Here is a 21,455-nt window from a genome sequence, read left to right as displayed (position 1 = left end):
GAAAATGGGAGGAAAAGATGGAGTGCCGCTCATTAGGATGGATTATGTGTGTGAGTGCGTGGCTTGGTTCAGCTCCAGCGCTAATTGCATGCCCTCCCAAACCACTGCAATTAAATGGACCCCTGTTAATTGGCAATTAGAGGATGAAATACCAGTGCCTGGCTTTCAGATGGGTATAGGTTACACACATACAAAATATCACACACAAACAACCTTATATACTCAGGCACACACATATCGTAATACTAGTATCAGACCGTTTGTCTAACATCTAATTTCTTCTCGGTCATCCCAGTGAAAGTACTTAGATCTAAGCTTTCAAACAGAAGAGTTTCATTTTGATGATTGAAATAACATTTTTAAACTAAATAATGACAAAGTATAATTAAAAAAAAGATTTGTCTCTAACAACAGACTGGGTATTTTTAATGTAACTTTAATATACTGTATCTAAACAGACATTCAGCCTTTGCAATAATACACCTGAAACAGTAAACAAGATATGGAGCAAACACAGACAGCTTACACTTAGGGTAGACTGAATGTACTAATGATAGAATGTTTTTTATACTGTATAGCAGCTATACAGTATATAATACATTGTATTATTAATGCATGCAGGATACCATAGGCTATACTATAGCCTATGATTTAAACAGTCAGCACAAAAGAAGAAAAAGACAGGGATGGAGAACACAAGAGCAAGGACTGAATCATTTTATGGAACGATGATGGAGAGGAACATCGACTTTTTGTCACAATGAAGACAACAAAACTATAGGATAGTGTTGATTAGGAGCTGTGTTAGTTTAAAATCCTCAAACTTATTGGACACTTTTCAGGTATTACCCAATGAGAGATGGCTTTGAGGAATGAGCCATCCATTCCATCCTTCCAATGAGGAAGGGCTTTCCTCAAGATGTTTTAAGCACATCAGGGTAAGTTCTTTATACATGTTTTTTTTTCTCCAGTTTTTTAATGCATACTGGATGTATATTTTGGTATTTTTCTAAAACGTTTGCTTTAATTTTGTTGACAGTTGGATAAAATGATTAAAAACGTGTTGACATAAAGTTAATGGTGTAAAATTAAGGGGATTTCCCTGATTTATTTAAAACAATGTTGTTCTTCAGCGTCCGTTATACATGAAGGTTTCGATGTTGTTTACCAGCTAGCATCTGCAGCACATACACAATACAAAGATATAACACTCTGTCATAGTTCTTGTAACAATTGTTAGACTTGAGGTGGCCGGTTAGATGTTAGTCTATGACATGATCATTTTCAAAAGGATGTGTTAAAGCTGTCTACACAAAAAAAACCCACAAAAGTGGTGTTTCAAGATTTTTTCACTCTGGAACCTTGTTTCAAGAAATACTGTTAAGTGACACCTAAAATGCAGTTTCCATGTGGAGGCAACATTGGCATCAGAAGCATTTGTAATGGGGGGTGGGGTCCTCTACCAGAAAATTTTGAACAAAGATGCCATTTCCTGCATTCATTCTGGTACCTGCATTTACCTACATATGCAAACACTTCATTCAATAACTATTTTAGAGTTAATGGCACGACAAGAAGTAGCCTGACCAACAGCTCTCCTTGTGTGAGAGCACACTCTGTTTCTCTCATACATCATAACCCCACTCCACAAATCAAATGGATTTGTTCACAAAAAAAATAGAAACAGTGCTGGGTGAACTAATATTTCATGGTAAATGTATGGGGGGTCCAAATTAGTATTTTCTGAAAGTGAGGGGGACACGCCCCTTTCACATACAATGGTTGTGATGCCATATGGGAGGCAAGACTGAAATGTTACAAAACTTTTATGTTTTCTAAAACAACATTCCAGTGGTGAACCAGACATAAATTGGACAAAGTATGAATCCATTTATAGAACAAACATTAACGAATAGACTAAAAACACCAACATTTTTTGGTTTTGAACCAGTTTGACATGACTGTCAACGAGGAAGAGGGCTTGCACCAAAGGAGGGGGCGCGCCAAAGACACCATCTTAGCACCAACATAACTGGTTTGTTCCACTTTGGAGTAAGCTGTTTGGGGGAAGAATCAGTTTTGTGTTGTGTGTTTCCTTGACTGATGAAGCCTTCTGGATGGAAGGTAAAACGTTTCAGAAAAAAAAAAAACTGTCCAGATGACCTGACTAAAAATTGTTGGATTGTATACCTGGATTATTGAGCATGGACTTTTTTGACTAAAAACACACTTTATCATTCTACAATAGCAAAGGGTTATGTATTATAATACAAGTTATGCAATTTGTTTTTCATGTATGTAGAAATTGTTAAAGTACTATTTATCTCTTTAAAATGTATTTTTTAGTTGGATACTTAATACTAAAATATTAAATATTTTGTCATTAGAGGGGGTCATCCATACAAAATATTTTTTACTGGACTTCGGTGTGCTGGCTGAAATTGTAACGAGTGACGTGGTTCTAGAGTAATTAATGCGGAACGTTCATATGTTGATTTTCTGTATCGTCATATATCAAATGGCATGAAATGCTCTAAAAATGACAATAATACACCAAACTGTCTAAAAGAAAACAGTTAGGATGTCATAAACTCATGTGTAAATTTGAAATTTGTGTACATAAAGATCATCATCTATTTAATAGCATCAGAAGGCATATTCCATATAATGGTTGCTAGGTGATGAACAAAGAAGATCCAGCGAGGACACCGCTCCATCACTCCCACGGTGATACTGTTTGCGTGTGCGTTTGGTTTTCAACTTTAATTCATTGCTATGAGTGCTGGTGACTCCATGTGATTATCTCATAATTTGTTAAATGTATCACTTCACACGCATCGTTGTGTAGGATTTCCGTCATGTTATTCTTCTCCAACCACTCTTCCTCTAAAGCTCTCCTTTTCACACGCTCCCTCACTCGTTCCAACGCATGCCCACCCACGCTGCACCATGGGCACATGTAATCTAGAATTGTGTTTTTTTTTTCTTCCCTACCTTCTCTCCTTTTCTCTCTCTCTCTCTTACACACAGCACCCCCCCCTCCTTCTCTCAGTCTTTCACCTGCCCTCCCATTGGTCTTTCACAGTACAGTACATAAATGTCCCGACTTTCTTTCCTTCCTCGTCATCTTCCTCTGTGACTCGTTCTTTTTCAACTTTTTGCATTTTAAATTAAGAGCATTCTGTACAGTTTTTCAGGAAAGAACTCCGTGTGGAATATTTTCTGGATCAAATATAAGACGCAATATGTGGCTTTATTTTTATTAAAGTGTAACGTTGACTTAAGCGCAGTTAGATGCTAAAGGGCAATCAAAAATTTGATGGCAACATCGAGAAAGTGTAAATTGCAGGTAATTGCACAGGAATTTTGTTTTATAAACATTCAAATGGGGGAGTAGTGGAGCAGAGGTTAGAGAAGGCGAGCTTGTAATCGGAAGGGCGCCGGTTTGATCCCCCGGACCAACATCACAGTGTATCAATGCTATATGTTGTCATCATTGTATGTTCCCATACAATGACAAAACTGGCTCTCTGCATTTAGCCCATCGTACCTGGGATACACACAGGTGGAGCAGTGGGCAGCTATTGAGCGCCCGGAGAGCAATTAGGAATTGGGTGTCTTAATCAGAGGCAACGCGTCATGTGGGAATGGCTGGGAGTTGAACCACAACGTTCTGGTCCCAAATTGGCTGCCGTTCCTCTACTCCATCTTGGCCCTAGTATGGATGGGAAAGGTGAAGCACCCACACCCACCTCCACCTCATCTGCCCCACTCTGGGCCTTTGAACAAGGCCCTTAACCCCCACTTTCTGCTCCCCCGGGCAGCTCTCTGTTCCACACAGAGGGCTGTGGTAGGTCAGTGGTCTGTGGTTGCGTCAGGAAGGGCATCCGACGTAAAAGCAATTGCCAACAGTTTAAATAAAATACATATCATTTCATCATCTGCTTAAGCCACTCTGAGGACACGAGAAGGTTTTTTAACCGGTTTTACTTGCAAGGACTCATTCAAAACAGACTACATACACAGATATACAATGCATGGACCATGTCAATGAATGAGCATCAGAGTTTGCTGCAGACAGCAGCAGAGTCCAGCATCCATTCCCTCACAGACAGCTGCAGTCAGATGCATGGCTGTCGGCTAGTCGACCTCCAGCTGGAGATAAGAGAATGTTTTGGGCATGTTCTCATGGCGTCAACACCAGTGAGGCACTGTGAGTCGGTGATTCGACCTTCAGGCTGAAACGAGACAAGAGAATGTTTTGTGCATGGGCCTGTCGCAATAAACAATAAATCAATTAATCGCATGAAAAATGAAAATTATCAACCTCATTTTATTTATCAGCTTTATCGTTTCTTTGTGTCTCTCTTTCTACTGAAGACACTGGATGACAAAAGGCTCAAATCTGGTGCTCTTCACTGACCCCTCCCTTTCTCTTTAAAATCCGTTGTAACTGTCCAAAATTGCGTTTTTGGATCGTTAAAAGCAGCTAAGCTGAGAAGCTAAGCTACGAGTTAAGTTAACAGGTTGACCTTGGGAACAAAACCTTCGTCTTGTCGAAGCTTCAAAATTCACGGTTGAAACCCGTGCCTTTGTGTAAAAAGTTGTTTTTCTCTGCAAAAAGAAGCTGAGAACTTCTTTACTGATTTTTTATTAAAAGCTTTGTGTGAAAAATGCTATGCTAAAGAGCTCAAACCACACCGAGTGTCCACCATTTTGAGAACCGAAAACAAGGAAGGAGAGACGGCTCATGTCACGTCAAGGGGCCTCCCTCCCATTTTTCTTAAAGTGACACGCTGCTTGCTCCCTCACTATCCATCCTTCAGTTCAAACAGTCTTATACTGCCATCCGGTGGTAAAAAAGGTACTACAATCAAAACAAATTAACTAACATTTCTTCTTAAATTTGACATTGCTAATTATTGTCAAATTTCAAACAATATTATCGTTTATTGCAACAACTTCTGAGACAATTAATCGCCCAGCAAAGTTTGTTATTATGACAGGCCTATTTGTGCACACATTACAGAAAGATGGTCTCAGCTGTAATATCCATCCATCCATCCATTATCTTTACCCGTTTATTCCATTTTGGGTCACGGGGGTCGCTAGTGCCCATGTCCAACAATCACTGTGCGAGGGGCGGGGTACACCCTGGACGGGTCGCAAGTCCATCACAGGGCCACATAGAGACAAACGAGACAAACAACCATTCACTCTCTCACTCACACCTAGGGACAATTTAGAATTACCAATCAGCCTAACATGCATGTTTTTGGACTGTGGGAGGAAACCGGAGCACCCGGAGAAAACCCACGCATGCACGGAGAGAACATGCAAACTCCACCCAGAAGGGCCCCTGGACCGGGGTTTGAACCAGGGACCTGCTCGCCGAGAGGCAGCAGCTCTACCAGTTGCGCCACCGTGCTGCCCCCAGCTGTAATATAATTTAAAAAAATTCATAACATAAATTCTCAAACACCAAGTCTTCATGCAAGTTAGTTTGCTGTAGGGACCTCTGAGGAAGGGAGCAGCCAAAAGAAGAGGAAAAGTGCACTTAAATGTTGTGAGTTTTGCAGTATCCAGATATTTTTCCTTTGAATTTCATAGTCATTTGAAAGTGGAACTATTAGCAGCAGCTAGCTGTAGCACAGCTAGTGTAGACTGAGGCCCATCCTGCAGGAATACCAAATCATTTATATCAAAATAAGTGTGCAATGAAAAATTTATGCTGACAAAAGGATGGATAAAAACAACATTTGCATTAACAGCGATAACATTTAGAAGTGGATTTCTTTTGAGGAGGCACGGTGGTGCAGATGGTGTAACTGTCGCCTCTCATTGAGAAGGTTGCTGGATCAAATCCCGGTCAGGGGCCTTTCCGGGTGGAGTTTGCATGTTCTCTCTGTGCATGCGTGGGTTTTCTCCAGATACTCCAGTTTCGTCCCACAGAACAAAATGCATGCATGTCATTCTGACTGGTAACTCTAAATTGTCCCTAGGTGAGAGAGTGAATGGTTGTTTGTCTCGTTTGTCTCTATGTCCCTGTGATGGACCGGAGACCTGTCCAGGGTGTCGCCCACCTCTCGTAGAGGGACTGCTTGAGATGAGCACAATCAAACACTGCCGCCTGGAAAGAATAAAGCAGGTAGAGAAAAAATAATATAGGTGGATGCAAATCTTCTGTAAATCTGTAAATGCTTGAAAATTGTTCTCCCTTCAAAGTAGGGCACGGCAAAAGGTTGAGAACCCCTGTTTTAAGATACAGTAGCGGCTCTCTGTTCAAATGCTGTTCTGTCAGATAGAAAATAAAATGAAATCGTCTGGTGCCTGCTGTGATTTCTCTCTGAGAAACCTTTCTGTACTCGCCCCATTTCCCGCCTCCTTACAGTGTTGTCATAATGAAGTGTCGCTCCTCTAAACTGACCCTTTTAAATGATACATTCTGCTTAAACAGGGAACGGATACTATTATTCTGAGAACAACCTGCACAGCTGAGGTCAAGAAGGCCCACTTGTGCTCACAGTCTCTTCCGCAGATGATTTATGCTAATACGGAGTTATCCTGGTGACCCTTCCTTGTGTCACAAGTCAATCAGAAACCTGCCTACTAGCTGACCTCACAGCTGCTAATGATATGTTAATGTAGTGTCATGAAACAAGCTTTTATGAAGGATTAACATCTGAGCCCTCTCAGTGAGTTATACAGAAGAAACTGAGTTTTGTAAGAAATAGCCTCCACTGTTATTTAAACACTTGGCAAGTTTTTGTGCTTATTAAGACTCAGGCTCCGAGTAACCCCTCTGCAAAGTTACATTAATATCATGCACCTCAATAAGTTCATGCCCCCTTCCTGTAAATACTTAAGTGGGCTCAGTTCAGTATGCAAGGAAAATGTTTTCTTTATTTTCTTGATCTTATAATGACAATTCATCCTGAAGCAATTCTCTCTTCTTTTTGTACTTTTAAAAAAAATAAATATTCAGTTGCATCTGGAAGCGCTTCAAATATGCTGATTATCTCTGTTTGTATCAAAAACTGTCTAATAAATCATAGAAGAGTTCCTTCAAACACTTTAAAGTTGCACTTTTTACCAATTCCACTCTTCCAGTTTCAGTGAGAGCTACAGAAAGACTGAACACAACTTAAACTAAGCTTTACATTGACTTGACATGACAAATCAGGCTTTTATACACCATGCAGATGATGACATCATATCCTGTCACAGCACCAGCACAACGACATGTTTGATAATCCACCCAACAACAAAATGTGATATTTGGTGTCAGTCATCGTAACAAACTAAATCAACGGCTTAATGAATTCAGGAAGTTCTTCAGATGAAAGAGCAAGATGTTTTCAAAAAATAAGAATTATAAAAAAGTCAAAAGCCTTCCTTCAAAGGCTTGCTGACATGTTAAGAAAATAATAAAAATAAAACTGCAGTGCTGCAGCTGAGTAATGTGATGAACTTATGACGTTATAAATGCCCGCTCGCAGGATTAAACAACAAAGAACAGATTTATTGCCCAGGGATTGATAATTAATAAAAGCTGAGTTCATAAAAATATATAAATCCATGTAAATAACTCTAAATAAATAAGCCCATGCAAAGAAAAAAGCACAAAAAACAAACAAACAACAAAAAAAAAGAAATAGGCTTAAAGAATTGCTTTGTACTTCAAAATATAGAAATATTTCAAAAGCTGAAAATACATGAAAAGTAGTCAAAAAATAAAAAAATATTATAATAAAGAGCTGAAATGTAGCTGAGAATACAGAAAATAACATAATTAGGCCAAAAAAAGCTGAAATTGGCAGAAAGAAGCTAAAAGGAGCTTAAAAAGCATACAGAAGTGCAAAACACTGAAATTAGAAGAATGAAGCTAAAGGAAGCTGAAAAATTTGATTCAACCGTTATTTAGACACGTAAATCCCATTGAGCCTCGAGGACTCATTTACAAGAGAGACCTGATTTTAACAGAGTGATGACAACAATGGACAGCAGCAACAACAATAGAGAGTTATTAAAAAGTCATACAGATTTTTATTTTTTAACAAATAGGATGGCTAAAAAAAAAAGAAAAGTAACAAAAAACAGCTCGATTCTAAGGCGAAAAATAGCAAAAAGAAGCTGAAAAAAGCCGAACCACAACAAACGATGAAATGAGCTGTAAAAAGTTTAAATCTGCGCAGAGTTTGAAGGATGTGAAGTGAGCTCCATTCATTAGAATGAGAAGAACATGGCCGACAAAGATAAATATTTCAAAAACTAAAATTTGCACATTGCACAATTGGGCAACAGCACTGTGGCACAGTAGGTAGAGCTGTTGCCTCTCAGCGAGAAGGTTGCTGGTTCAAATCCCAGTTGGGGACCATTCTTGGTGGAGTTCTCTCTGTGCGTGCGTTGGTTTTCTCCAGGTACTCCAGTTTCCTCCCACACATCAAAAACACTGGTGGTGACTCTAAATTGTCCCTAGGTGTGAATGGTTGATTGTCTCTATGTGTCCCTGTGACCTGTCCAGGGTGTACCCCGCCTCTCGCACAGTGATAGCTGGACATGGACACCAGTGACCCCCCCCCCCCCCCCCCCCCAGAACATTTTGCTGCATGGATTGTTGAAATGGCACAAAAGTGGCAAAACGAGTTAGATGCCAAAAAACGTGAGTAAGAAAACCAGATCTCAAAAGTGTGAACGATAAACTTTCACACAATGAACTTCTAATATTTCAGAAATAAAACATTAACACAGACAAACTGAGAAAACTGCAAAAAGCCATGGCTTCATTAAACGACTTCGTTGTTTTGGCTGATTTTCATTAGAATCTTTCAACCCTAGCAGCCTATTTCATTTCCATGCACTTTTCAGAACATGTTCAACAAAAGCAAGACGTATTAAAGATACTTGTATTAAATGTGAAATTAGAGCCTTACCCTATTTGCTCTAATTTAGAGTAAGCAATTACTTTTCCTATCAGTGGATTGTACTGTGTGTGTGTGTGCGTGTGCATGTGCAAATCAGAAACTGGAGAACTGCTTGGGTTCGGTACAAAAAACCCCACTCCAATTAGACTTTGTTTTATTTGAGATGGAGAAAAGTAGCTCCGTGTTGTCATGCTGCACAAAATCAAGTGGGAAACGTCTGGTTAATTGTAGTTTAGAGAATAGGCATGATGAAGGGCATCACAGTCAGACGGTAGTGACAAAATATTCAATAATCAGGTCTTTTAATCCAAATAAGGATATCCCTCTTATTTACTGTTCAACTTCCTGTCATGTGTGGAAAAGCCCGAGATAAGTGGCTGATTTGTGTGAACAGATATTCAGGTTCAAGTCTGTTTGTGTTCATACATTTACCTTAAATCTATATGCTTCCTAATTACAAATATATATTTTTTGTTTTTCTCCTATACTGTAAAGGTTTGCGTTGGACAATTGTTTAGAATTGGAGAAGTTCAGATGAAGGGAAGCACAGCAACGACACATGAAATTTACATGTTTTAAGATAAATCACGTCATTTATTGAGATCTGAATATGACTCCAGGTGGATTTAGTTGCTTTTGGGCATAGCCTAAGAAATGTCATATTTAGTTTGCATCACTAAAGAGACTTGTTTTCAATTTTTTTCTGTATTATTGTGTCAAAACTGAGAAGGTTTCTGTATGCCAAAAAGATTTTCAATATATGATGTAAAAAGTTGGATACTGGCTTTTTGGTTTAGATTTCTTTAAAGGAATACATATCGCCCAACACATATTATGCCAGAGTTTTAAAGTAAGATCATCTTATGATGAAAAATGGCTTTAATGCTGTTTTGGTCAAGGTTTTAAAATAACATAACGCACCATCTTGTGCAATATTGCGAGATATCAGGCTTAGATAATGTGTTATGGATAACTCTCAGCTACTACTAAATCAAATTTTAGCTTGGTGTCTGTAAACGTGACAGAGTTAAAACAATTTTTGTGCTGGTTAATATTGATTTGCTTTAGCGGACATTTTGAAATAAACTGACTCCACTAATTAATCATTTGTAGATGTGCATACGAGAAATATTTTCTGAGAATTTTATTTGTGTGTTTTGTAAAGGTCAGTTTGCTGTGGCAGCCATCTTTGATCAGGTTGATCCCATAAGTGAATCGGTTTTATGCAATTATGCATATATACACACACACACACACACACACACACACACACATATATATATATATATATATATATATATATACTGTCAAAGTGAGATTGGATATGACACACAATGGCTGATCGATGGATGAGCCACACCATCGGCATTGATTTTTATTTAAAATAAAATGATTTAAAACGATTTAGCACCTGTGCACAGCCCACAGCTGTGGGAGAAGCTTCCTCCTGGAGCTGACCACCTGATCTCGGTGCACAGCGTAGAAGTGGGCGTGAGAGTGCACTGAGAGTGCAGCCGGAGGCAAAGAGCTGAAATCATGACATTCTGTGCTCTTTTAGAGCGTTTATAGTTTAGAAACTTTGTTTAGAATATTGCAAGAGTTTGGGAAGAGTTTAAAATGCCGTAATATGTATATAAATAATTTTATTATTATTTATTATTTATATTATTTTATTATATATATATATATATATTTTTTTTTTTTTATTTATTTTTTTTCGTTTTTTTTTTTTTTTTTCTTTGTTGAAATCAGGTCTCTTGTAAATGAGTCCTCGAGGCTCAATGGGATTTACCTGACTAAATAACGGTTGAATGAATATATATATATATATATATATATATATATATATATATATATATATACACACACACATGCACTTAAAGCTCTCTGAGTGTTTCAGTTGTATCATTACCTATTACCATATTTTGCTAACAGACAGGTTAGGATGAGAAGCTGGTCCAGTCCTGAAACAACATGGTGTCTGCTGATATTTAAAGTATAAAGCAGAAACACCAATGTTGCTCAGTTTCTGTCTTAAACTCTTCATCTGGCATTAAATCAACTGAAGCAGCATGGAGCTTTTATAAATCCTTCTACTGCAGTTTAGATTTAACATCGCTTAAAAATCACATTGTCCAATAAACAAATTCACATCATGTTCTAATAAAAAGCTGTTACTGGTATGTTCGTTTTGAAGCCACAGCTCAAAAGTAGACCTTTCAACATGCCGTCAAATTCTAGAAGGGTTTTACATCTGGATGAGAGCTGCAGATTTTTAGAATGTCACTTCTGTTCACAACTTACGGCTTTTTAAAACTTTGTGTTGTCAGTGGAAGAATGTGTGTAGTCATTTAGGGAGAGGAAGATTCAGCAAAAAGAGCTGAAAGCTTTATTAACATTTGGACTGTAATCAGCCAAACTGTTACATGGTTTTGATTTAAGAATGTGTTTTTAACAATTTGTAACTGTTTCATCGTTGCTGTGGAGTGTTTAAAACTCTCACACTTTAAAACAACGGTGCAGTTTAACTAAATGAATACATTTGTTCCCACTTTGGGAAGTCTGTTCAATCTCAACTCCACACTGGTGAATACGTGAAAAAGTTGCCATCATCACAAAGAATAAGCTGACAGCTGTCCTTTTTTTCCCTTAGTTAAAACAAAATAGGCGTAATTAAGATGACTGGAATGACATGAAGGAGACAAATTAAAAAGAAAAGAAAAAATCCCTAAATAAAAAAAGCACATTCAGGTACATGCGTTCAAATATTGAACATAAGCTTAAAGCCTAATATGCTTGTTCAGTCTGGACTCTACAGTTAAATTATTAGGAAGAAAGTGGAAGCTTGAATCTCCATAGTACGGATTAGACTCCTAAAAGAGACGAAAACATTTTTTTTCTGCATTCTTATATTCATCATTTCTATGCTTCCTTTTATGATTGTCTTTGTTGTCTACTGTTGTCATCACTCTGTTAGAATCTGGTCTCTCTTGTAAATGAGTCTCCGATGCTCAATGGGATTACCCTGTATAAATAAAGTTTGAATGGATTTTAAAGTAAGAAATTATATAATAAATAGTCTGGATTTAACAAGGCAGAACCTTGGCTTATAATTTTAAATACACCCCCCCCCCCCCCCCCCTCAAAATGCTCCATACTGAATCAATACTTGGACTTCCCTCCAGTGTTGATCAAATTTCAAATTGAACCTTCATACTAAATATCCCAGCAGCACAAGCCAAGTTAACAAATAAAAGTTGAATCATTTAGTAGAGTGCCACTTTTCCTGCACAAGATATTTGGAGTTAGAGTGTACAAAGTGACTGAGTTTAAATTATAACTTCTCTAACTGCTCCTTGAATTTACACTGAAGCTGTAGCTAACACTGGCGAGCTCAAGTGTTCTTTCTCTAGTTTGATGTGAAGCTGCTTTAGCACACTCCTGTAGAGTTGGAACAGGTCGGGTGGTTGTTTCACACTGTTGCCTTAGAAACAGAAATGATCAACGGGGAGGTCAAAAAGACATCTGCTAAACAAACAAAATACACAAATAAACAAATAATACTGACTTCTGCCTTCAGTGTGAAGAACAGAATTTTCTAAATGCCATATCAAAACTTCGCCATGAATAAAGGGAAAAGAAAATAGCACAACAGCTCATGAACCAGTGGAAAAAAATTATTTAAGCTTTCAAAAAAGTAATCACTGAATGTAAATCTTAATGTTTGGAGACAATCCAATTAAATTTAGAAGCTACAGCTAATATTTGCAAACACAAAAATGACTCTAAGTGGTCCCAACACTGGCCCTTGAGGGACACCGTCCTGCATGTTTTAGTTGTTTCCCCGCTCTAACACACCTGATTCAGTGATTTCATTACTTCCTCATGTTCTGCAGAAGCATGTCAGTCATCCATTCATTCAAATCAGATGTGTCGGAGCAGAGAAACAACTAAAACATGCAGGGCGGTGTTCCTCAAGGACCAGGGTTGAGAACCCCTGTTTTAAAAGATACGTGTTGTAGCTGAGAGTCATCTCAGCACAAAGTCCGAGCACTGACAGACCATGTGAAACTTATGTTTAAAACTGGGGCACTGACAGTTGGAGTTAATCATGTCTGTTAGCAAAATATCTCCTGAATAACTGAACAAATGTCAATGAAACTGTCAGAAATTAAACATTTGATGCACATCTATAACTGATTAACTTTTGGGGTCGACCAGATTCATGATGGCTGCCAGTAGTTAATGACATTTAGAAAACAACAAATGGCTAAAACACAGTCGATTTTATAGATGTTGAGCTAACATTTGGTGTGGTAGTAGCTGAAAGTTATCTCCAACATAGACTCTAATGGCAGACAAATAACATGGGCTCTTGCAATGCTGTGTGCAAACTTGCATAACATATGTTTTCCATGTCCAAAATTTGATGAGAAAATTTAAAAATGTTCAAAACGAGATTATTGTGGTTTAAAACTTTGTCAGGAGAGGCCATAGATGGTATGCATCTGTCTAAGAATGCTATGCTTTTAACAATAAAATGGGCAAAAGGCTGTCCAGATGCCAATCACAGTATAACGTACCACCTGACTATATGTACCTATAAATGACAAAAAGATTGCAAACATCCTTTAATGAACAGTTACCAGTATACCCATCAAAGAAGAGCAACGCTGACTGTCGCAGAGAACCGCACTGTCCACGTTCTCAGTTCTCCCTCACACCGTCTCCTGTCCCTTCACTGCTCTAGCCTAGTTTTGTTTAGTAAAAACTTTCTGCATATATTTCCTCCTCCTTCCACCCTGATGAATATCCTTGGCAAAGACAATGGAAAAGAGTGACGGGCACTAATAACAGGAGGGAGAGAGGGATGGGGCAGGGCAATAAGGAAGGAGGACAGACTGTAGTTGTGAAAAACAGAGGTGTGGCAGAAGGGAGAGAAATATAAAAGATTAACAAAGCTGATGGCATATCTGCAAAAATTATTGATGACCGAGATGAAAAATGTCTGGTTGTATTATAAAATGGCATCAAGTTAATCTCACTGTAAAGATTTGCTTTTGATCATCTAAACAGTTTCTTGTTTTATTTTATTTTTATCCAAAAAAAAAAAGAAAAAAATCCTTTCCTTTTCAAAGTTTTTGAATCTGTTTTCTCTCGGTTCCACAGTGTGATTTTGTGTTGTGGTAAGACTATTCTGTTACAAGCTGTGGAGTGATATTGGACCGGCACTTCATACTGCCTCCACACCACTGACTTTACATAGAAAAAGCAAAAAGAAAACGGTGCTATACTTGTTTCTGACTACTAACTAAATCACAGGGAGGCGATGAGGAAGTTGTGGTTCAAAAACATTTCTTATGGATAAGTCTACAAAGTGATTCTGTGGATTATCTAAATGCAGGGGGGGGCGATTGAAAATATATTTTGTTCCCATAAATGTAAGCAGAAACCGAATGAATGGAATTTGTTTGATACATGGGGGCAGGTGGTGTTATGTTGTTCCTCTGACTGGGTTTTTTTTTTCAGTGTTGCCTTGTGTTCGCTCAGGATGGGAGACTGTGACGAAATGAAGGCTCAACACAATCTGCTGGCTACCCTACACCACCTTAGATAAATGATGTTACTAACTGAATTTTTGTGTATATGAATGTTTCTGTTCAGTGCCCTGAGACAACTTCTGTTGTGACTTGGAGCTATATAACTAAACTGAAGTGAACTGAATTATGTGTCAGCTAGGTTAATTAGCTTAGTTGTTGATATGAAAGTACAACTGTTTGTGGACGGATGGATGATGATGGATGGTGGGATGGATGGATTGAAGGTTGAATGGATGGATGGATGAATAGTTGAATGGATATATGGATGAGGATGGATTGATGGATGGATGAATGGATAGATAATGATGGATGGTTGGATGAATGGATGGTTGGATGGATGGATTGATGGATGGATTGGGATGGATGGATGGATGGATGGTTGGATGGATGATCCATACACAATAAATTATATTGAATTGAATGAATGATGGATGGATGATTGAATGGATAGATGGATGATGGATGGTTGGATGGATGGTCAGATGAATGGATGGATGGTTGGATAGATGGTTGGAAGGATGGATGGATGACAGATGGATGATGGATGGATGGATGGTTGGATAGATGGTGGAAAGGATGGATGGATGATAAATGGATGATGGCTGGATGGTTGGATGGATGATTGATGGATGGATACATGGATGGATGGATGGATGGATGGATGGATGGATGGTTGGATGGATGATGAATGGATGGATACATGGATGGATGGATGGATGGATAAATGGATGGACGGATGGACAGTGCTACAGAAGAATTCTTCTCAAAGTGAATGAGAATTATAAAACGTGGTTTGGAATCAAAACCATTGTTTTTTTCCCTCAGCAGTTCGTCTCAGCACATCTTTGATGTAGACCTCTTTGGTAATCAATAAAAACCTACAAGCACACCAAAACGCACAAACATGAAGAAAAAAATTGTGTTACAATATGGATTTTTTCCTGGCGTCAAATCACATTTCAGTTTACAAACAGAAAACCTTTTACTGAATATGTTTTGTCAGAGTGTGTCCATCTAAAGTTCAACACCTCCTGGGTTTGGTTTTCCCTAACTATGGTTTTAACTATTCATTTTCATGCAGATAATCATGTAATAACCTAATAAATTTAGCAAAAAATATAAACAGAAATTGAAAATCAAAAATTTCCAATAGGTTGGATCAAAATTTACATTTATAATCAGTCAGAAAGTGACCAAATTTGTAAAATTCTGAATTTACATAATAATAAAAAAAATATGCTATTGTGATAATAAATATAATTTAGATTTCTCTTACACTCAAATCATCTTTCAGATAAGAAAAAAGTTGCTGTAAAATATTATAATTAACATTTTTAGCAAACAAAAAAACCCAAGTTTTTGATTATGAAAGTTCATTTTTCATATCTCTTCAAATATATTAGCCACAATTTATTGTTTTTCCACTATTCTAAATAAATATTTATAAAATGTCCCTTAATATGTCCATTACTAACTTTAAATATATCTCTATATGCACATGTTGACCTTAATATGTTGTTAATTCTGTATTCTACAAAAAAAAAAACGTTTGTGACATATTGAAACATCTAATTGTTTTAAATAATTTTAAGTTTTGATTCAATTTTTGCACCCAAGGATGTCATCATTATTTTATTGACAGTACATTCTGGGCCAATAGGTTGCGGTCAAGACTAAAGCACAAAGAGTTAAAGCTAAAAAGTTATAATGTTTAACAATAAAGTTATAATTTGTAATGTGCTCTAATATATATGAGAATATATTTTTGTCCCAATAATTGTCATGAACCACTAGGCACAGCTAACCGAAAACATAGTTTCGCTAACCTTCTGCTAACTAAAAAATTAGATTTGTTAAAGCTAAGTAGGTTAAAAAAAAAAACGCAGAAGCTAACACTAACCGCTAAGATGACAGTAATCACACATCTTTGTCTCCTTCCAGTTGAAGCTGCGTCAACCAATCACGTCTTGTCACTTGCACACATAGTAAGCTAATAGCATGCCTTACGTACTCTTCGAAGACACGCCCACAACAGACAGGAACAAGCTTGTAAATTTCATTAGCGGACTTAAAGTTGGCAAAATCTAATTTAGTGGGAGCTGACTTCACTAATGGTTTCCAAAGTTTAGCGAAAATGCTAATCCACAAAGCGAAAAATTTGTTCCTCTATTAGCTGTTGGCAGAATAGTTGAACTATGCCAACGACTGACAGCTTTTTGCAGCATAAATTCTCTCTTCAGGTTGGCGTTTGTAAGCAGCAACAGCTCAAACACCAGCTGACATGTTCCTCTTCATCTGTTTAGTACTTCTCATTTTTAATTACCGTAATTTCCGGACTATAAACCGCTACTCCAGTTCAAATTAACAGGGCTGAACTTTAGACACTGAGCAAAACAACCTTCAAGCTTGATGAAACTAGAACCGGAGCAACCTGTCTACATCATTTACCCAGAATACATTGCAGCATAAACAACATGACAATGTCCGTGTAACTTTTTTTTTTCAGTTGATATTAACAGTACTACAGTATTTTTACAGTCTTGCTTTCATTGCTGAAGCAAATGTCTGCCAAATAAGGTATATTATTCCAACTACAGTACTCCCTTTAAAATAGCCATATTATTGCAGTAACATACAAAAATAATTGTTGCTTTAGACAGATGTTTTATTGTCAGAGCAGACATTAAATAATTTCTCATGTTGTGCCCACTAACTCCACCCTTCATGGCAGTTAAAATATGAATAATATGTGTTTGCTCACTAACAGAGCCCATGCCACAACAAAGTGAATTTACAGTAATATTAAATAGAAAGGAACAAAGATGAGAAGTTGAGTCCATTTGAAGGTTAAGTCCCATAGAAGGAGAATGAGTTCTGTCTTGCTGGGCAAACATCTGGACAAATCCAAGACATATCCTAACCCTAGCCCATCACCAGATAAGAGGATGCTGGAGGAGAAAAGGTGAAGGATTGAAGCATACAGTTAGTATGAAACATTGTACTTAACTGCAGAGCGATGGATCTGATGAGTTGAAGGGAGGCGGGTGGATGGGCACTGAGAGCACTTGACAAACTGTCAGAACAGTGAACTGACTGTAGAAAGGCTTGGTAGGTGATCAGAAGTGTGGTTGAGACATGGCCTAGCTCCCAAACCTCAATTAACATTAATTATCACAATATTCATTCAACCTTTATTTATACAGGTTAGTCTCATTGAGCCTCGATGACTCATTTACAAGAGAGACCTGTTTTTAACAAAGAATGATGACAACAGTAAACAATCATAAAAAAGACATAAAGTGAGAAAAATAAATGAAAGAAAATGATATTAAAAAAACAAAATTAAAAACAGCTAGATTGTAAAGCGATGTAGAAAACTAAAAACAGGAACACGTCTGCATTGGCTTTTGCCATGAACTTAGCAGTTGTTTGAAGCCACTTAGAAAGGTCAAGAGCTTCAAATCTATTTGCAAGATATTCCAAGAAACAGGAGCAGAGTAGGACAAGGCCTTTATGCCTAGTTCAGTCCACACTGAGGGAACACTGCGTGTAATAATGTCCTGAGTGCACACACTGTAGCTGTACTCACGTAGTGACATGTAGGATGAGATATATGAAAGTAACAGACTGAGATCCTTTAAAGATGAAAATGTACCAGTGAGAGAGTCTGTGTGACATTAATGATAACCAGTTAACCAGTAAATACAGGGTGCACCGGTGGATACGGTAGTTACAGCCAGTTATGAATCTTAGTGCACCATGATAGACAGCGTCCAACATCTGCAGGGTGCTTGTAGGAGCGTTCATGTAAATAATGTCACCATAGTCAATGGAGGGAAGGAAAGTCACAGTTACAAGGCGTTTCCTTGTGTTAAGAGTTAGACAGGGCCTATTAATGAAAAAGAAACCCAATTGAACGTTCAGTTTCCTTACCAAGTTTTCAACGTGGGGCTTAAAAGAGAGATGCAAATCTACCAAGATTCCCACCAAATATTTGTAAGAGTCACCAAACTAAATAGGAACACCATTCAAAGATAAAATCGAGGGAAAGACTACTGGGACCGACTTCCTGTTTGAAAAGAACATCCCTTTGGTTTTGTCGGCGTTTAGTACAAGTTTGAGAGGAACAAATCTGACTGGATGATGTCAAAAGCGGATTGCAAAAGCTGAAAAACCTTATCAACTGTTTTAGCGTGACAATAAACAACTGTATCATCGGCATAATAATGTAAGAATGCATCCGGGATGGTCTGACCCACATTACCTATGTATATTGTGAAGAGGGTGGGTCCTAAGACTGAGCCTTGTGGTACACCATTGTTAACCATTAAATTACAGGAAGAAGTATCATTATCATTATAGTTAGAGAACCAACCAATGGTGTGATCTGAGAAACCGATTTCTGAGAGCTTATGACAGAAGATGTCATAGTCCACAGTGTCAAAAGCTTTAGACAGGTCTAATATACCACAAGCACATTTTAATATAGAGGTTTTATGTGCATGATCTTAAAAAGCTGGTCATGGTCATGTCACATAATAGAACACGTTAGCATGTAGCCATGCTTCAGTAAAACACACAGCAGTAAAATGAGTCAGGATCAGTTAGAACTTGTGAATGTAGGCTGACTGGACCACTAGACCAGGCAGAACAGAGTGGGTCACTGACCACTGAAAAGGAAGCTCTCATTCTCTGCTTCTCCTTTCCCCCCCACCTTTTCATGATTCCCATGTTCTGCCTCCCCCTTCACACCCCCACTCCCACATGCATATGCCCCCCAGTGTGTCTGTGATGGTGGTTGCATAACATTACTAAAGAAACAGCAGACTCCTGAGCATCATCGGAGAGGGCTGGGGAGGGAGGGAGGGGGCGAGGATGCTGAGCAGGAAGCACTGACCCAGTATGTAATGAAAGAGCAGAAAGATGAAGAAGAGAGGGAGGAAGAACAAATGCAAATAAACAAATGCATAAATAAAAGCTAGATGAGGTGAAGAGAGCACAGCAACTGCAAACAAACCTCCACATGTGGAAGTTTGGTGTTGGGAATTGTAAAACAGGTAAAAATGAGAAGGAGAGAGAAAGAGAGAAGGAGAGGCTAAAGGGTGAGGGGGACAGGGAGTAAGGGAGACAGAGAGGGGCAGACGATGAATTCGGGCAAACAGAAGAGCTCGGGCATTTGAACTATAAATAACTACAACACTTGCATCAATGCTAGGCTTCGTTTTTCTCCTGCTTCATGGTTCTTTTCTATTCTTCTTCTTTCCTCCCAACATTCAAACTTCCCTTCTTCCTCATTTATTCTGGAAATTTTGCACAAACTCTACAGAAAGTCATCGCACCAATTCAAAGTAAACACATAGTTTCCACTTGTTAATGTAACAGTTACTATCTGGATTGATGCAGGGATGGATGTTATCGTCTTAACTGACTTTGTGAGCTTTTACATCTAGCTGGAGATTAATTATTCTGATTCAAAGTTAAGGCCAGCCAATCTGGAACAGTAAAAGATAACTGTGTAATGTTCTTTTTTTTTTTTTTAGGAACGTTTCATTTATTTAATCGCAGTGTTTCTCAGCTTAAAACACTTTGGACCTGAAAGATAAGTATTATAGAGATAAGGTTAGGTTTAACTGTGGGTTCAAAAGTACAGTTTTTTTTTATTTTTTTTATCATGAGGTGTTGCCATGGTAACTCATACTAGAAATTTCATCTGTGCTAAAATAGTTCACACTGCATGAAGACACATTGAAGCACTACTTTATTATTATTATTGCATAATAAAAAGCATTTTCATGTTGACAGTGTTTTGAAAAAAATCATAATTTCACTTATTTTGAAGAGTAAGAGCGTTTATCAGTTTTAATAGAAAAATATTTATGAGAATTTCAACAGAGGAAAGAGCTCTGATCATTATGAAGCTGACTACATTTTTCTTAGACTCCTTCGCACGGTCTTTGCCAAATTTCTTCAAAATACATGAAATGCTCATTTTCCTCAAACGTCAAACAAATGATTGGGATTAAATTATATTCCAATTAAAAACAAATGTGCACAAAAGAACATTTTATATCTTAATATTACTGTTTACAGTTTTATATGTTTGTTCTTCATATGGCACAAAACTTCCAGGAATAAAAGCTTCATATAAAAATTTAAGCTTTGCAAATATGTTTTGATAAATTAAGGATATATGTATAATCTAACAGACACAGCAAGCCCTTTGGATGATGATCATGACATCCACAATAAAATCAAAAACTTTCAGCCTCTAAACTGACTTCTTGACTGCTCTTACAAGAAGTGCACCTTTAGATTTTGGGGTAATAATTTTAAGCATGACAGAAAATATTGGCTCAAGGAGCACGAATGTGGTAACTTTGTGTTTATTACTGATGGAGCAACATGAGCAGAGCTCAGGTATGAATTTTAGGTTCCACGAGTCAAATTCAGACCATTAACATCAGGGAGTTGACTGATTATTTCTAAACTGTCATGTGGCTCCTCTTTTAGTTAGACACATTGTGTGTGCAGTAGTAACACTTGTATAATATATATGAGCTGAATCCTGCTGGATCAGGATCCGGGAACTCTCTTACTTTGACTGAGTGCGCGTTCCGGTAATTGTTTGCTTGGATCTGATCTCAGGCTTACTAATAATAAAGTTAGGAACAAATTTGACTGCACTGAATGAATAAAACCTATACTGTGCATGTAATGACCAATGTAATACAATGTAATGTAATACAAAAATGTTTACAAAAACACTCATTTTAAACACAACAGCCACTTACAACCTTCCTAATATCACATAAGAGCTGCCCCTTCAAGTAAGCATTTCCACTTCTGCCCTTAACAAAATTTCCGCCCCTAAAAGTACAGTCATGTGTCATGAATCACGTCCTTGTATTTAGATCTTTATCACTCTGTTCAC

The 21,455-nt window shown here is 37.8% G+C and overlaps 1 protein-coding gene across 1 annotated transcript in view; it reads right to left on the bottom strand.

The window, feature by feature from the left end:
• The window catches only part of LOC119422421 (voltage-dependent calcium channel gamma-2 subunit), a 92,178-nt gene that overhangs the window by 36,342 nt on the left and 34,381 nt on the right, over window positions 1–21,455 (bottom strand). The window lies entirely within an intron of this gene.

This window comes from Nematolebias whitei, chromosome 16 (genome assembly GCF_014905685.2).
Source record: "Nematolebias whitei isolate Nwh7 chromosome 16, NemWhi1, whole genome shotgun sequence".
NCBI classification, from domain to species: Eukaryota; Metazoa; Chordata; class Actinopteri; order Cyprinodontiformes; family Rivulidae; genus Nematolebias; species Nematolebias whitei.
Note: the sequence above shows the minus strand (reverse complement) of the source record. Positions and strands in the feature narration are given on the sequence as shown.